Source organism: Mustela putorius, unplaced genomic scaffold (assembly GCF_011764305.1).
Source record: "Mustela putorius furo isolate JIRA1106 unplaced genomic scaffold, ASM1176430v1.1 tig00003899_pilon_pilon_pilon, whole genome shotgun sequence".
Taxonomy (NCBI): Eukaryota; Metazoa; Chordata; class Mammalia; order Carnivora; family Mustelidae; genus Mustela; species Mustela putorius.
In genome coordinates this window covers 17374911-17389818 of record NW_025422048.1, presented here as the reverse complement: position 1 = coordinate 17389818, position 14908 = coordinate 17374911, and the positions used below count along the sequence as shown (strand labels likewise).

The 14908-nt window shown below is 43.5% G+C and overlaps 1 protein-coding gene across 1 annotated transcript in view; it reads right to left on the bottom strand.

Moving 5' to 3' along the window:
• The window catches only part of GPC4 (glypican 4), a 105992-nt gene that overhangs the window by 41810 nt on the left and 49274 nt on the right, over positions 1-14908 (bottom strand). The gene's annotated exons all lie outside the window — the stretch shown is intronic.

The following is a 14908-nucleotide window of genomic DNA, read 5'->3' as shown; positions in this document are numbered from 1 at the left end:
ATCCACCCGCCCCTTTTGCAAAAAGGAGTGGAAGTACCACATGGGATGTGTGAGGCACATCGAAAGCCTTCAGTCATTTGACCCAAGCCTTCATAAGAAAGCACATAAATTATAGTTATTATGCAGATGTAGCATTTGAGATCACCTACCAATCAGTAGGAGAAATGCAGCTAGTTAGTATTTTGCAAAACCTTGCCAAAATACAGCTCTGGAGGGCTTGCTTAAGACTGCCAATTACTGTGGGGTCCACTAATGCTGCAAGGTGGGGGCTAAAGAAGGCCAATCAGAAACACATATATTTTGAAAATCAGTTGTATTATATTTTTCCAAGAATACCTTCCTATAAGTATAGTTGGAAGAGTCGGGGTTGCTACTTTCCAACTCCATGCATCACCCAACGAGCATTCAGATCCACTTTCAAGTCCACTCCAGATAGAAATCAGCAGGGTTTTTAGCGCTTTTTAAATGATAAGCAAATTATGAACCAAAGTTTCTATCAGGCCATCTTGGAAGCCCCTTTTAGTAGTAGTAAACCGAAGCTTTGCTAAAGTAATGCAGTCACCCAAGCGAGCGGGCGGCGAGAAATGCAAACTCTGACCTAGGTTACAGTCACGTAAGAGCAGAGAGAGCATCGGCATGGATTTTGCCCATTTACAACCCCTTTGTTCAAGGCCCAGGAATCGCAAAAGAAACAGCACTCCTGGGGATTAACCTAAAACTCAAGGACTCGGAGGCTCTGATGCCCACTACCTAAGCAGTCGGTGCTAATGAAGGCTCACAGAACTGTGGTGGAACGGCTGGGGGGCTGGCTAGGGGCAGGCAGGAAAAGTCGGAGTTCTCTCGCTTTACCACGAACAGAAGACGGCTTTCCAGTCCGGAGTTTCTCTCCAACGCCAATTTGTAATCTTCACCGGACTCACAATTTAACAGAATGCTTGGAGGTAAAGGGTTGCGAACGCCTCAGTTACATATTCAGCGACCCACAAAAAAGTAGCCTAGAGACAAAATCCCATTCATTGGCTCGAACACCCTGTTCTCTGACACCCAACAGTGCTTCTGGATCACAATCCCTGGCAGACCGAGGCTTTGGTGGGGTCATCTCTAAGACAGCTTGTCAGGCCAGGCTTGGAGGGCCACAGGGACTTCCAGGGTGTGGGGAATGCTGGCCACCAGCATCTCGCTCTTTCTCTGCACAACCCCTACTATGCACAAGTCTTAATGTTTGCCCCCGTGAGCAGTCTCCTGCAGGCAATCACTTAAGACTACAGGCAAAGTGGATGGGGCAAAGTGCCCTTGGAAAAACAGGGAGTGATTTTCCTTATTATTCCTAAATCATCTCTCTGGGACCCCCCCCCCGCCAGGAGCCCCGTTCTCAGATAACCTGCCAAAGCCATTTAGGTTAAGTAGCAAGATCAGAAAGAGTCAGCAGCTGAGTCCCAAGTTTATCACAGATGTGGAAGAAAATGCAGCTGGTGGATGGGCGAGTCACAGACAGACACTTCCCCTAATGCAAATATCAATATGTCCCATCTCGTATATGCTACATGGGTCATGTGGGTCATGAACATTTTTTAAAGTAGCTTCTCTTTTTTTCCATAATTGCTTTCAGCTTGGGTGCCTAGGAAAATAAAAACCCTCCACTTTTTTTTTTACTCTCTTTCATGACACACCTAAAATTCCTCCCTCCAAAAGTATGACAACAGGTTTTCAGTAAATCTACTTCCTACAAAAAACAAATCTGCAGAATAACATACTCCTTAAGCAGGAATCCTCCCAAAGATATTTCTCCAAATGGCTATCTAGACAGCTTTTACACTAAGTGAGAGCAAAGTCTGCTGCCTCACATAAAGAGAAATGATTCCCAACATCAGATTTCATGCCACACGAATTGTGGCATGGACCATTCTTTAGGCAGGAACCATTCTTTAAAATTCTAGCCAGGACAGTGGGTTAAGCCTCTGCCTTCGGCTCAGGTCATGATCTCAGGGTCCTGGGACGGAGCCCCACATAGGGCTCTCTGCTCAGCAGGGAGCCTGCTTCCCCCTCTCTCTCTGCCTGCCTCTCTGCCTACTTGTGCTCTCTCTGTCAAATAAATAAATAAAATCTTTTAAAAACATAAAAATAAAAAAAAATAAAAATTCCAGGCAGGCATCAATAAAACGGTGAAGAGGAAAGAAACATTTACATTTATGGTGTTTGTACTTCGTGGCATCGCTTAAAATCCACTTTCACAAAATTCTTGCTCAAGGTCACAGTGAGCTACAGCTTACTCTAACACAGCTCTGCACCGAGGGACTCTTCACTAGTCTCCATTCCACACATACGGACATGAGCCACAGCTGAACAGGGGTCAACTTCTATACCACGGGAGGAAAAATTCGGCATCTTGCTTAAGCACAGGCAGATGGAGGAGGTGCAGGGTCCTCCTTTTGCCAGGCTGAGTCTCTCCAACCCTCAAAAAAGCTCCTCTTCTCGCCATTATCAAATACCCTAACCCCTGGGGGCCTACTGCCTTCGGGGACATACACCCTAGAATTTATTCCTTTTTAGTGGGCTCTTTGCTCCTGAGAAAACGTCTGTTGACAGAGCTTGCAGAGTATACTTCCTCTTCTAGGTCATTTTTTGGAGCTCTAAGTAAAACGTCTTGGTCCTAATTTTGTGGAGCAGGCACCACGAATATAGCTATCCAGAGAATTCTCTACCCATACCCTTGGCTTCCTTCCTCGGAGTCAGCTGCTGCATAATGCTTGATCGAACAGTCCCACATTCCTGTGGTGATGCCCATTACTTCCAGTTTCCTTGGCTTGGTGTGCAACAGCGTTTTGAAGGCCCAAGGAGACCATGGGCCCTGGTTTCCCTTTGTCCACATATGCTTTAGTCCCTTGAAAACCACAAGGTCATTCATTAGCCAAGCATAGATTCCGCCTTGGAGAAATGATGTTGCCTTTCCCAGAAGACTGACTTTGCTTAAGTTCTCGGTGTCCCACTCTTTACGGAGACTCTCCCAGCTTACCTGGCTAGGCAAGGAAGCCCTGTCTGACCGGGATTTATCCTAATGGCAATCTACTAGCTCCTTGGCACCACTCAATCCCCCATTTCAGAATCTTTCCTTTAGGATCAGATCTGTCGATTTGATTACACTTGATCTGTTCCTTGGGATTAAAAACATGCAGTATCTTTATCACTTCCGGAACTAGTTACTTCCACAGTCCACGGCAAGAGATTATCTGGGAAGAGAAAGCTGCCTTAAAACTTTCCCTAGGCCTAAATCAACAACGGTTCACTTTACCCAGACTAAACTTTGACCCAGTTTGGCAACACAGAAACTGTGCCATCCACCAGTGCAGAAAATGCAAAAGGCGTGGTCTCTACTCTTGAAAGTTACACGGATTTTAATTGTTGCTCTGCAGGCGTTTTCTTTCTCCCTCTTACTCCATAATCGGAATTCCTGCAGCTCCTATCCCTCAGAATCTCCAAGGTCCTCTGATCTTCTCTTAGAACAACTCAAGTTCAAAAGATAGGAGAGTTGACACTATCCCGGGGAAATCCACCCAACCCATGCTTCTCACTCTGGGGCTTCAACAGATGGGCTCTTTGGAGGTGCCTCTGGACAAACTGGGAGGAAGAGTTTGCACTTACACACACTCAAATACAACCCGTGCATTGCCAGATGCGCTGTGTTCATTTTCTGAGTCGTCCAAAACAGGAGATGTTCGTCTGGGCTCAAAAGCAGGATCCCGTAACAAAAGGAATAAGCAGACTCCTTGGGGATCGGGTTTGGCTACCTTTCTTGGTCAACAAAGCAAAATCAGCAAAGCGAAAACTGCTCACACAAATGCTTTTTTTTTTTTTTTTTTTAAGCTATTTGGCTTGACATGTCAGGTCACTAGTCATTCAAATGTATTTTAAAACACCCCACCTCTCAGACGGTGTTAATGCTTTAATTTTTATAAGTATCAGACTCTGGTCATTTAAGGCTGAGCTTCCCTAAACTTATATTCCAACAGGCAATAAATCACTGACATGCCCCATTCAATTTTTGCAAGCGAGGTCTCAAGAGAGAGCTTTTATGCCTTCAAGTGACCGACACACCAAACAGCAAAGGAGCTGAGATACTACACAATTCCTCTGTGCCACACTGGGATTAATCCCTGTTTGTTCTGGGCTCTGAAACTCTGATAAAAAGGTGCTTGAAGCAAAATGTAAGGTATCAATTAGGGAATTCTTCAGCTGGGCCGCTGCCATGCCAACCACCTACTGTTTGGCTCTTATTTCTTAAGTATCACAGAGAGGAAAAAGTAAAGGCAGATCTTGAGCACTAAATTGAAGTATTAATGCGATTACTTATTGATGACATGAAAAAATTTACTTCCTTACAGAAGACGATGGAACAGCGATTGCTGCTTTGCCAGCAAGTGACAAGGAAAAGAAAGAAACCAGGCATTTGCTCTGCACTCAAGTCCCTACAGGCCTGTTCAATTCCCGGCCATCCTCAGACGCAGGCCTCCAGATAAGAGACCTCACAGTTACCCCCAGGGCCACAGAGATGCGAATGTTCCGAAAAACACCAGTGCAACAGAGGTGACCGGTCCACATGAGTGCAGAACTGTCAGATAATCAAAAATGAAGGGCTGCCTGTTACCATTTCTGCTTTGGGTGGGGATGAAAGGAAAGAGGCCATTCTAGTTTGAGCCTCTAAGAGGAAATGAAAGTCGCTGTCATAGGGCTGACACTGGAGTCACTGTAGAACGGTGCCATCGTAGGACTTAAGGCAGGCGGCAGAGCTTCAGAAACCTGGGCAAGAGTCCAGCTTGAGACGGATGCTCATTGTCCCACATCAGACAGCTTGCCTGGGCTGGGTAAGTGGATGCTCCTTTCACTTCGTCAGTATCCAAGTTGCCTTCCGTATATTTTTGGGGTCATGGGTCAACTGTTCACTTGTAAAGCAATTAATGCAGTTGAATATCTGGTCCCCAAGGGAAGCTCCAGTCACTCCCCCCAAGTCCCAGAACGTGACCCATCATGAAGGCCACAGGAGAGAGAGAAAGAACGGATGAGAACCGGGTGAGGGAGAAGGACAAGAAGATGCTGTCGGACCCGGGGCCGAGGGGTGGCAATCTGGCATGGGGGCCTCAGGTTCCTCGGTGAGTCTCAGTAGGCAGAGGGACATGTTTTCCTCTCTAGTTTCCATTACACAGAGCCTGCAGATGGCACACCATTACTCCTGCAATTAGTGGCTATAATTATGAAAAGTCTTTGATGTGAGAGCAAAAATTATTAAAATGGCCCTTCTTAGGAAAAGGAAGGCTGCAAATATAACCTCCTTTGCAAAATTCAAGGACCAATTTCATACCAGGACCTTCTGCCAGAAAAAAAGGTCGTTCAGTTTAATATACTTGTTTTCAGCTTCTCCCCTTCAAGATGTTTTATCCCATGTGGGAAACAAAGAATGGTATGTGGTCCATGATGTATTTTAAGAGTATACTTAGGGGTACTTCAAAGGAAAATAAAAGAGTAAACTTCTCTTTGCAGACACATGTGTGACTTGCACAAGATCCTGGTTTGTCTGCTCCCACAGTAAGCAACAAGAGGTCATTTTTAAAACGGTCATGGGGCACCTGTCCGGCTCAGTCGGTGGAACGTGCGACTCTTGATCTCGGGGTTGCGGGTTCAAGCCCCGTGTTAGGGGTAGAGACTACTTTCAAAGAACCAAATAAAAATAATAAAAATAAAAGTCTATAAGGATGAGAACAATCGGCAACAGACAAACAGTCAGTCTTGGTTTAAAGGCAACACTGGGTGGTGCTGTGCCTATCTGCTGGAATTCAGTACATATTTTCATGTACTTAGATGGATACCAGTAACTAGAAATATGAAAGAGAAGAGCTCGCTTTGTTTTCTTTGTCTTTTACAGGATCACAAGCCATGCAAGATCCCATCTTAATTCTTTTCTTAATCTTCCTAATCTTAAATTGAAACTACATCATAATCCCTAGTCTAGCCAAGGTTAAAGGAACCCATATATTACCTGAGTGCAAGATTTTAAATCATATTCTGGAAATCAATTTCAATGTGGGGGAAAGGGGCCATTTCAAAGGCTGAAGTGAAAGCAAATGTCCAGCATTATGAGCCCTGCTTTTTGCAAATGAGTGGCCTAAATTAGAATGAGTCTGACCAGGCTACGGAGAAAAATACTTAGGTTTCTGTCCATAGATATCTCTATTTTTAATATATCATCCTGGCCCAATATAAAAACATCAATGAACCTAACTCAAGAGTAACTCTACTGTGATAAACTCAATCATACAGAATGATAATACTACCATAAGCTTAGGGAAGAAGGACAGTTCGATCTCGAGTTTCACAAACATTTGGGGAGATGCTTGGTAGCACAAGTCTGAGCTTTCACTTTGCCTAAATGACCAGATGGGTAAGGGTTAGTGTAGGGCATACTTATAAAAAGGCATGGTTTGGGGGCACCTGGGTGGCTCAGTCGGTTAAGTGTCCGCCTCTTGGTTTTGGCTCAGGTCATGATCTCATGGATGGGGAGATCAAGCCCTGCTTTGGGCTCCGCACTCGGAGGGAGTGGTGGGAATCGGCTTCAGATTCTCTCCCTCTCCCTACCCCTTTACCCCTTCCCCCTCCCCCACTCACACTCTTGTGTGTGCCAGAACACTCTCTCTCCAACAAATAAAACTTGTTTTTAAAAGGGCATGGTTTCATCCTCGTGAGATGATTTTTTCAGGATTTTCATGATTTCAGGATTTGTGGGAGCAAAAAGAAACACAAATTATGCCAGGGATTATTACGAAATAAGCCTGGCACTTTTTTTTTCTTGAAAAAAAAAAAAAAAGGTCATGACGCATTTTGCTTATTGGTTTTATTGGTTAAAACTCTTATAATAGCACTGACAAATTTGGTGGCCCTGGGAGAGCAGACAGAAGCCCAGCTGCTTTTTCAGTAAAAAAACAAATGAAGACAGTCGCAAGCAGGAGAGGACACTCACCAAATAAAGGGACTAGAAAAGCTTTCTACACACAGTACCTGCTCTGAGTCTGGGGTAGGCAGGCTCCATGGGATACGGAGAGCATAAGGACTTTAGAGTTAAAAAGGACAGAATTTGAACTCAATTCTGTGTTAATTCTGGGTCAGTCTCTTCACTTGGAAACTATTTAGTCTTCCAGAACCTACCTCAGAGAATCACGAAAAGCAGTAAATGTATATGGTGCCTCAATACTAGCTACTGCCAGTATAAATACTGCCCTCAGAAGAGAACTCTGTATTCTCCAGAAGGGGGATCCTTTCTGTGCTTCAGGTTTGGCTACACTTAAAGAAAGAGTTGTTCGGGGCGCCTGGGTGGCTCAGTGGGTTAGAGCCTCTGCCTTAGGCTCGGGTCATAGTCTCAGGGTCCTGGGTTCAAGCCTTGCATTGGGCTCTCTGCTCAGCAGGGAGCCTGCTTCCCCCTCTCTCTCTGCCTGCCTCTCTGCCTACTTGTAATCTCTCTCTGTCAAATAAATAAAATCTTTAAAAAAAAAAAAAGAAAATTAAGTTGTTTTCTTATTACTGTTACTACTACTAGCAGTCGTCGTCATCTTCGGAAGCATTTATTTTTAAAATTTACCCACCAAAGAGCAATTTAACTTTATTTAGCCAAATATAAACTGTCTGTTGGTAAAAATCCAGACTACTGCAATACCACTCTGGGATTACATGCTAGGCAATCTCTTCTTTAGTTCTGAAATGCCTGTTCTAACCTTGAGATTAATGAAAAATAAAGGTTGCTTCATATGAAACTGCCATTGTTTTAGGTCAAAAAGGTTAGGTAAGCAAGCAATTTTATATAGCCTGGCCCAAGGATTTTGAGGATTCAACTTGGTATCAACATCCAAGTATCTCTACCTATCAACTATGAACAGTTTGCATTCTAGAATTGCTGCACTCTCAATTCGCAAGAGTGAAAGACAGGAATATTTACCTTCCTTAAACATGCATCTTGCTTTTTCGAAAATGTGTGTGTGTGGGGTGAGCATTCAGTCCCCTGCACTGTCCTGACAAAAAAAAACATTGGCTCCTCCCTCATGGCAGTGGCTTGGCCAAAAGCTCTATCCAATAAAGGTAGATGATTCAGAAATTTGGAATATCTGAGGATAAACGTATGTTAGAGAAAAAAAAAAAAAAGGAAAAGGAAAAGGGGGGGAAAAACCACAATGAACCCAGTCCGAGATGAAGGGAGTTTGTTCCCTGTCACATCAAAGGAAGGAAGAACAAAGATGGAAATGACAGCTCCCCGCACAATTGTGATGCATTTAAGTGCCTATTTTTTTGATGTTTCTGATGAGAGTGTATCGACCTCAGATCGTCTGTCAGTTTAGCACCTGATCACCTCTTCATGCTCTATCTCTTAAATATTTCTGTCAAATACATATTCCTCTGCTAGATTTTAGGGGTTTAGACGGGTACCATAGATTTCCCTCCATTTACCCCCTTACAATTATACAGAAGATCCACAGACATGAATAAGAAAAAGAAAACTCATCAACATAACGCTTAACCTGCCAAGATGAAAAACGAGGGCTTCCTGAACAAGTGTTTCTAGAAGAATGTGTGGGCGGAGCGTGCGGGGAGGGGGGGAGGAACAGGTGCTCCGGGAGATACCCTGGCCTTGGTCCTGAGTAGTATATAGGATGGAGGGGCGCCAGGCCCGTGAGGGCGATCGCGGAGCTATTAAATTCAACAGCATGATGAGGAAGAGAAAAGTTCCAAACTGATTCAATGTGTTTTTCCTATTTTAGGCTAAGAAGCTCTGGCAAAACCAGGCATTATTGAGGGAGAAAGGGTTCCAAGAGTAAACAACGCGCAAGATGCCTGGAGACTGGTTTAAAAATAGACAGAAAAACAAGCCTCACCTATTGTTACCTCAGAGGAAGTGCTCCCAAGTCCTTAAGATTTCGAGAGGGCTGCGGAGAGAAAAGAAAGGGAAGCTTTCGCGTGGCTAAAAGGCAGAGTGAAAAGCAGTGAAGGTATCTTTGATGAGATAACAGGCTAGTCCAGACGGAGGAGAGAGAAAAGCCCACAGAACTAAAAACCAGGCAGGAGCAACTTGCAAGAGAGTGGCGAGCCAAGAGCGTAAGAGGCTGCACTCTGTCAAAAGGCGGAAGCCATTCAGAGCATCGGCGGACCCACTCAATCACAGTCACCGGACTAAAGAGGAGATGGTCGATGGACTGAATGAATTCTTTGTCTTCTAAGGAGATCCGCATTCCCAAACCAGAACACTGAACTCGGCAGGTCAGAGGTACTAGATCAAATAGTGGTAAACACATCTAATCAACAAACCAGGAGTAGATAAATCACGGTGACCAGATGGTATCCACCAGCCAGTTCTGAAGTAAGTCAAGGGTGAAATTGTTTTGGCCAACATGTGTAGGCCGTCTTTACAAACAGCCACTGTGCCCAAGGGACTGGTGCTTGTCACTTCGATTCCTATTCATGAGGAGGGTTCCAGAAGGGACCCTGGGAAGTAGAAACCAGTAAGGCTCATTTCCATATCAAGCAGGCTGGCAAACTTGACAATAAAGGTGCAATCACTGCACATTTACAAAAATAAAGCCTATGGGGGAAGAGAAATATTTTGGCGAAGGAGACCGATCAATTTTATCTAATAAACCTAAGCTCCTGGGGTGCGCAGCCCAAGAAAAATGTGCGGCTGGATAAAGGGGACCCTGAAGACAAAATGTACAAAATGTACAAGCATATGGAGAAGCTTTAAAAGTGTTCTTTTTATAGCCTCCTGATACACTGACCTTCTTCAATCAGCAACCCTAGAAGTAGAACGATGGCTCACTCACACATTGCTTCAACTTTTGAAACCACCCAATAAGCAAGGGAAATCTTGGTCTACACTCCCCCCCCAAAAAAGGACAAGAAAAAAACATTCAAAATCTGTGAAATTTACTGTAGAATACTGGAGCCACCTTCTGAGACACAGCCTTTATTTTGCACACAAATATTCTAGTTGCATATTTAACCAACTCTGCTGATTTCTGGACATTCAGTTCTGCCCTGAATTAAACAGAGCCCGGAGGACATCACTGCTTTAGTGCACCATTTCTTACATGATTTTCATGATGATGACCGTAGGTCTTCCTTAACTGATTACAGTTTTTAATCCTTCTGTTTAAATGCCAGGGGAATAAATATTCCAGAAATATTTTCATTGAAATGTTTAGAACATTTTTTAAAACAGTTTGATATGTGAAAGGGTAATTATCTGGCAAAATCTCTTACTCAAAATATTTCCTTTTCAGATGAAGCAAGATAACGAAGATGTTATTTTAAAGCCACAAGCATTAAGGTCAACAGTTGGAACAGGATGCAACTCAAAAGCTTCACAAAAGTTCTAGATGTATTCAGAGAGCAGGTCAACAGGGTGATTTATTAAGGAAAATTCACTTGTGTTGTATATATTTAGATGCTTTGAATTTGTGTTCCAAAAAAGAACATTCATTTTCCTTCCACCTGACCATGGTGTCCTTGCCAGAGACACAAGTGACCAGAGAACGGACCCAGGCGGCAAGGCGGTTTTTTCCTTTCAAAAGACATCAAACAGCCGATTCATATTACCAAAAACATTAATCCCATAAGACTTCTTAGGAGCAAAGAGTTAAGTAAACATGCAAATAACTTTTATTTCTCAGGATGGGTTTCTTTATTTCTTCAAACACATATTTTCCCCTTTGGGAAGAGAGACTCTACTAACTGCACTTTACACCATTCTTTCTTTCTCTCAAGACAACTTGGGTTTGATGAAGGAAAAAGATCCAACGTATCTGAGAAGAAAACAAAAATCAGATACTCAAGGAAAGCCAGCTCTCAAGCCACATGCCTCAGGACAAGCCGCTGTGCGCACCAGAAAAGCACCATTTCTGGTCTTCGTTGTAACGTGTATTAACTGCTCCTGGGCAATGAAATGGAACAAACACTGGGTAACAGCATGGAAGGCCAAAATAGCAACGTTTTCTGGAAAACTAAACTGCAGAAATTCTACCGTTCCTTCTCCTTTCTATCGGAGTACCCAAATGCAAAAGCTAGTCATCTCTCACAGAAAAGAGAAAGTGACAAGGCAGGGTTCTTTCTGAGTAAGGAAAAGACTCCCCGACACATCAAATACAATAATGGAAACAAAGACACTGCAAAAAGAAACTGAACAGAGAAGGGGCAGGGGGAACCGGCGGCTCACTCGTTTCCATCCCCAAAATGCCAGTGTACAAAATGCCACAAGCCATATCCGTACCCTGCGTATAACATCGTACAGAACGCAGTAAGGACGGTTTTACAATTTTAAATAGCCCTGGTCTGGAGACTGAACTTTGATGGAAACCCCTCATTGCTCCCGGTCTCTCACGGGGCATTTCATAAATGAACGCGTGTGTGGCCACAGATGACACTTAGCACTGATATTCGGAGATCATTTCTTTGGAACAATGGCCTCTTAACATTTCCTACTTCTTAGCAGGATCAGACACTAAAAGCGCCAAGAGGAATGCCTTGCTAAAGAAGGGATGAAAAGCTTACCATATTGCAGGCGGCTCGGAGAGAAATAAACATCCTCTGTGAGGGCTGTCCCGAAAACAACCCTCTGTAGTGGCTCTCACACAATCTTTATTTCATAACAACCTCCACAATGGTGACTTTTCAATGAAAGCTTGTCAACTCCTGGTTTCCTCTCGCATAGCTCCGTGGGTGCTGCTGTGGGCCTGGCCCACCTCGAGCTCCATCCAACCGTACTGCTGTCTCCCACCCCAAGAAACAGGTAAGTCGAGTCTGGAGAGCCTGGCTAAGGGTAGGAAGGGGGAGGGGGAAGGGGCCTTTTAGTAAAACAAATGCTGGTCGTGGTTCGCCCTTCGGACAGCAAGCCGGGCCAGGACAGCCAGCTGGGAAGGCCACGGCAGAGATGTCAAGAGGCGCCTGGGTAAGGGTCATCAGCATTAATGATTTTGTCACAGGAATGAACCACACGTGCACGCCCTCAGCCAGTGATCTGACAAATAATGTTTGTTTTCAAACACATAGCTTTGTATCAGCTGAATATGCCTGTGTCACCCCCGATTTCACATGTTGACACCGAACATGTGTAGGTAGTTGGAGGGGGGACTTGGGAAGTAGTTAGGTCATGAGGTTGGAGCCCCCTCAATGGGATTAGCGCCCTTATAAAAGGGCCCCCAGGGACCCTCACAGCAGATACCGAATCTCTGGGGTACCCTGACCTTGGGACTTCCCAGTCACTGGAACCCTGAGAAATACACTTCTGTTGTTTATGCCACAGAGTCTCGGGGATTTTGTTATGGGAACCAAAACAGACAAAGACAAGCTAGTTTTTTCTCTCACACTTCTCCAAATACCCTCAGGCCTTTATTCTGAAAATATGCCATATACCCACTCCTCACCTGCCAACACTGCCCGCTTTCTCTGGAGGATGGAAAACAGTGAACCAAGGTTCCATGTAAAGTAAAGGCTATCAAAGTTTCCGACCACTAAGAACTGGAAGGAGCCCATGACCCTGAGATCAGAGTCCTTCAGTCTATGTAAGAAAAGCTTAAGTTCCCTGTAAATATGGTGAAACTGTCCAAGGCGGCAGGCATGGCTTACTAAGTTACCTGGGGTCTCCTGCCATCCAGTTTGGAACTTTTGTATCCCTTATCAATCCAGTGAACCCTGACATTAGCCATTAGGAAAAAGCAAATGGGAAATTCAGGAGTGCAACATGGAGCTAGTAGACCTGTTGCTTATCCCCCAGCCCCAGATATTTTTTAATGTCTTCCCAACTACTCTTTAATCAAAACAGAATTCACATGCCATCCAATTTATGCACCTAACGTGTACAGTTCATTGGGTTTTAGTTTAGTCACGGAGTTGTGCAATCACTAGTATCTAATTCTGGAACGTATGCATCACCCCAACAAGAAATTTCATACCTATTAGCAGTCACTGCCACTCCATCCCCTCCACCCATCCACATCCATCAGGTCTAGGCAACCACTAATGTCTCTTCTGTCTCTGTGGGCTTGCCTATTCTGGACATCTTATATAAAAGGAAATATAAAACATGGAGTCCTTCTGTACTGGCTTTTTTCGTGAAGCCTCAAGTTGTTAAGGTTCATCTGTTGTAGCATCTCAGTGCTTCCTTTCCCTTTATGGCTGAATGTTATTCCTCTGTGTGGACTATACCATGTTTTGTTTATCTGTTTATCATTCGATGATATTTCGACTGTTTCTACCTTTTCACAACCCTGAATAATGCAGCCACAATCATTGTTAAATTATTTATTAAACTAGTTGATTTTTATTTTGATGTTGGATACAGACATTGACCAGAAACTCTCTTGGCAACACTAAAATCTTAATTATATCCAACCTTAATTTTGTTTCTTTTCTTTTCTTTTTTTGCCCAAAGGGTTACAAATTCTTTTAGGTATATACCTAGCAGTGGAAGCCCTGGGTCACACAGACCACTCTATGCTGAACTTTGAGAATCTGTCGCTCATTGACCTTTTGGAGTTAAGAATTCCATCCGGACTGGCCTCAGATGAGCTTAACACAAGTTATTAGTCTCCACAAGCTAGCTGTTCTGGCCACCAGAAACAACAATGACATTTAAATTGGGAGTGATGACCAAAACAAAACAAACTCCAAAACATGGGTTTAAATCTCTCAAATAAGAAAACACACTTAAATTTAGTCACTACTTCCTGTTTTCATCCTAAAATTTAGACAAGACATTCTAAACTTCAATACACACGCATCATAATTGTAAAAGTGGAATGAAATGGTAAATAAGAATCAGATATGAACCTTTCTTTAATAACTCCCATATGAATTACATCTTTCAGGAATGGTAATAGGAACACATAGGTTTCTGGATTGGAACACAATGAATTATCTCAAAGAGATCTAGATATGAATGCTGTTGAAAATCTAAGAATATCCACTGTTTCTGACACAGCTAAAAACTATGCTTCCTAGGGTAACTAAGACATTTAAGACCGTCCTATTCTCTATGAAGAGACCCTACAAATGCAAACAGTATCAATTCATTTTAGAAGGACAGCCTGGATGGGTAAAAGGTCATTCTTGTCAAAGATGGGGAGGTGGGCAGCAATGGGCCTTTCTATGGAAAGTCACGGAGCTTGCTGATTTCTTTTCATTCTGAAAATTCTTTTTATTCATTACTCAGGCTGTTAAGCAGAGCATTTTCCCTGATCACAGCTGCAGAATTTTAGCCCCAAAGCCAAATAAGTGATTCTTTACAACCTCCCCAGTTTCTTATTTCTTAACGTTTTATTCCATTTCAACTATAGTTTAGGTGGCTGCCTGGAAGGCACACCCCTAGGGTTTCCACCTAATTTTTACAACTTCACCTTTTCATCCCAATTTCATTAACCTTTCACCACTCCCATGCTTGCTCTGTCTATATTCCCATGAGATATCCTTTCTTTCTCTAGTCAATGAGCAGTTATTGGCTACCTCACATAGGACAGGCATGGCGCCAAATTCCGAGGACAAGATATGAGCCACTTCTGCCCTGAAGGAGCTCAGAGTCTAGTACAGATCATGCCAGCCCTGCACTCTCCTTCCCATTTCCATGCCAAGTTACAACAACATCCTACCAAGTGTCCACATCAAAACTATCTTGAAAGCCTACGGAGTTTGAAACCTGGCTACCTAGAGGTTCCCTGTTCCCAGGAGACCCTCTGCGACGGGATATGAACATTGACAGGGAAATCGCTTCAGAATATGAGAATATTAAGCATTTCCACTCTTATTTAATAAGCTCAAGTTAGAATGATTTTATTTTCAAAGGTTTTTTTTTTTTTTTTCCTAAATCACAGCCTGTAGGTTTTTCTTTACT